The 3,920-nt window shown below is 47.4% G+C and overlaps 1 pseudogene; it reads right to left on the bottom strand.

Moving 5' to 3' along the window:
• Positions 1 to 273: 273 nt before the first annotated feature.
• Positions 274 to 3,245, bottom strand: LOC140578608 (uncharacterized; annotated as a pseudogene).
• Between the last annotated feature and the right edge of the window lie 675 nt (positions 3,246 to 3,920).

A 3,920-nucleotide genomic window follows, 5' to 3' on the forward strand; every position in this document is an offset into this window, starting at 1 on the left:
AGAATATTAATCCAATTTTGAAATTTGTTATAGGACCATAGTTTGTTTGCCTATGTATTACCTCCAATGGCATAAAACACCCCTTTAATTATCTGCACACGCAGGTTCCCAGGAAACACTACGAACACCCGGAGCATATATTTCAGGGTTAAACAGACTTTGCAAAGTGCCGCTTGCAAAAAATCTTAAGGCGATGCACATTGTCTGTGTGGTTGCGAGAGCCCGACTTCGCCTAGTTTGTCTTCTAATATGAGGCGCTAATATCATTTCATTTCATTTGTCCTGTAGACTCCTGGCGGAGCATAGGGCCTCAACAACACCACGCCAACGGACTCTGTTCTGGGCTGTTTTCTTCAGCTGGATCCACGCCATTCCGGCGGCCCTCACTTCGTTTTCGATAGATCTTCTCCACGTCTGTTTGGGTCTCCCCACTTTCCTTTTTCCTTGTGGGTTCCAGTCCAGTGCTTGCCTTGTGACGTTGTCGAAAGGTTTTCGAAGTGTGTGGCCTTTCCAGCCCCATTTTCTCTTCTTGATGACTTAACCGACCAGATTCTGGCTGGTTCTCTTCCACAGGTCTATGTTCGAGGTCTTTTCAGGCCTTCTAATGTTGAGGATGTATCGCAAGCACTTGTTGATGAAAGTCTGTATCTTGTTGGTAATATTTTTGGTTACCCGCCACTTCTCGGACACATACAGGAGGACTGCTTTCACGTTGGCGTTAAATATTTGAATCTTGCTGCGCTGAGATAAGGCTTTGGAGTTCCAAATGGGTTGCAGAGTGTTGAATGCAAACCCTGCTTTGTTGACGTCTTCATCTGCGCTGCCAACGCTGTTGACTACGCTTCCTAGGTAAATGAAGCGGGCGGTTTCCACCAAGTCTTCCCCCTGTAGCTGCAGTGGATGTTCTTGTCGGTTGTTCAGCCGCATCACCTCTGTTTTTCTGATGTTGATCTTCAGGCCGGTCTTTTCTGCCTCCTCAGCGAGCCAGGTAAGTTTGGACTGTGCATGTTGCTGCTTGTGGGACAGAAGGCTGACATCATCTGCAAAATCCAGGTCCTCCAGCTGCTTGGTGAGGGTCCACTGGATTCGGGTGTTGCTGCCCTCTGTGGTTTTCCTCATGATCCAGTCCATAATGATCAGGAAGATTGTCGGTGACAACATGCAGCCTTGCCTCACTCCGGTTTTTACTGCAAAGGGATTGGTCAGTTTTCCTTTGTGAATGATCTGGCAGGACGAGTCTTCGTATAGCTGTTGGATGATGTTGATGAGCTTCTGCGGAATTCCGTAGTGCTGCAACAGTTTCCAAATGGTCTCCCTGTCGACGCTGTCGAAGGCTTTTTCAAAGTCGAAAAAGATTGCATACAAGGGAGACTGCCATTCGATGGACTGCTCGATGATAATACGCAGAGTGGCGATGTGGTCTGTACACGATCTGTCTTGTCTAAATCCTGCCTGCTCTGATCTCAGTCCCTTGTCCAATGCCTCCTTCAGTCTCTCCAAGATGATTTTGGACAACACCTTGCTGGGGATGGACAGCAGCATAATTCCTCGCCAGTTGCCACATTGGGATAGGTCACCTTTCTTGGGGAGCTTCACCAGGTAACCAAGCTTCCAGTCGGCAGGCACTTGCTCCTGCTCCCATATCTTCACTAGCAGAGGATGTAACATCTTCGCTGCTGCTGCCGCGTCTGTCTTGAGAGCTTCTTAAGGGATGCCGTCAGGCCCTGGTGCCTTTCCATTTTTCAAGGACTTGATGGCTTTGATGATCTCTGCCTTGTTGGGTGGATTGGTGTTGATACAGAGGGGCTCTTCTGCTGGTGGTATATCGGGAACTGTTTGCGGTTGTGGTCGATTCAAGATCTCTTCAAAATGTTCCACCCATCTTCTTCTTTGTTCCTCGTCACTTGTGATGGTTTTCCCCTTCTTGTCCTTGACTGACTTACTTGGGTTGAAACTCTTTCCTGACAAGGTCCGGGTTATCTCATACACTCTCTTCATGTTGTTCTTCTTGGCTTCTGTTTCTGCCTCTTCTGTCATATTGTGCATAAATTGTCTTTTGTCTCGTCTGGCACTCTTTTTTACTTCTCGATTCACCTCCCAATATTGTGCTCTGAGGTCTGTTTCCTCACATTGATCTTGACATCTATTAATTTTCTGCTTTACCTCCTTCCTCTTTTCTATCATTTCCCATGTCTCTTTTGTCATCCACTCTTTCTGCTCTCTCTCCTTCTTCCCCAGAATTTTGGTGTAAGCGGCCTTCCAGATCTTCTGTATTTCTGTCCAGTGGCTCTCTATTGTCTCTTCAACCAGATCCCCCAGTGCCTCAAAGCTGTTCCTGACTTCACAGTTGAACTGTTTTGTTTGCTTGTCATCTTTCAAAAACTGTATGTTGAACTTGCGGTGTGGTCTTCCTAAAGAGTCACAGAAGGATCTCAACTTAATCTTTAGTGTTGCCACTAGCAACTGATGGTCTGAGGCTACGTCTGCGCCGCGCCTTGCTCTGAAGTCCAGCAAACTTCGTCTCCACTTACGGTCGATGGTGAAGTGGTCGATCTGGTTGTCAGTCTTCCCATCTGGTGAAGTCCAAGTGATCTTATGTATTTTCCTGTGTGGATAGATGGTGCCACCTATGACTAGGTCATCGAAGGAACAGAAGTCTGTGAACAGCTCTCCGTTCTCGTTGCAGGTGCCTATGCCATGCCTGCCCATGATGAGTTCTCTGCCTGTGTTGTCGCCTCCCACTTTGGCGTTCAAGTCACTCATGATGATCTTAATGTCTCTTCGTGGAGACTGGTCGCAAAGGGATTGCAAGGAATTGTAAAAGTCTTCTTTTTCTTCTGCTTGCGCTGCGTTAGTGGGTGCATAGCATTGAATGATGGTGATCTTCCTGCCCTTGGAGTGGAACCTGGCTATCATGAGCCTTGGTGAGACTGGTTCCCATGCCAACAGCGCCCTCGTAGCCTCTGGCGCCAACAGTAGCATGACTCCTTGGGTGCGCTCGTAGTCCGCGTCTTCATGCCCGGAGTAGATTATGGTTTCACCTGAAGACAGTCTGGTCTAACCGCTTCTATTCCAATGGGTCTCACATAGTCCGAGAACCTTCTGATCTCGCTAGCCACCTGTGCTGACTTACCACTTTCATACAGGGTTCTGATGTTTCAGGTCCCTATCCTGGTCTTGGCCTTGACCGTAAGAAGACTTGTCAGTGAGCCGGCTTCCGGAAGGCTTTCACCAGCACGCGTCATGTACCTAACTGAAGAGGAGTCTTCCCGCTCAGGCAATTGTTGGGATATACTTGCTGTTGAAGTTTCTGTAGCATGGCTTTTTCTTTATAGGGTAGAGTTGCTAGCCCCACGCCCAACCCTCCTCCTTTCTCATCTTGGACTTGGGACCAGGCAATGGTGGAGTTATGAGGCGCTAATAAATTAAGGTATAATGTTCCATCTCGGCTGAAGTGGTATCTCTCGAAAAGAATATCATCTGTAAACAATAAAGGATCTTGCCGATCGCGCAAAACCCTCTCGATTTGGAATTCTCTTTGTATTGTTTGCACTCCGGCTGCAATCGGTCGCTCATCCAGGAACGGCGAGGCCATGACTGATTGGATTTCCACGGACGGACACTGATTACATATGCGAGCTAATCCTTGTTTACACAGAACAAAACCGCTCCAAGCAGGTTTGACGATTAGGATGTGTTGCTATAACAACACATCCAGCAAGAGTTTTGAAGAACCGACAGATCCAGGATCATGCCAAATCGTCAACAATTTCATCCGGCTAAACAAGTAATCCACATACAGAGAATACCCCCCAGGAGAGGGAAAGGCCAAAATAAACCAACCAAGACTAACTATTTACAGTGGAACTAACCTCAAAACAAAAAGACAAATTAACAACAGAAACTTCCCTCACTCGGTA

This window comes from Paramormyrops kingsleyae, chromosome 16 (assembly GCF_048594095.1).
Source record: "Paramormyrops kingsleyae isolate MSU_618 chromosome 16, PKINGS_0.4, whole genome shotgun sequence".
NCBI lineage: Eukaryota > Metazoa > Chordata > Actinopteri > Osteoglossiformes > Mormyridae > Paramormyrops > Paramormyrops kingsleyae.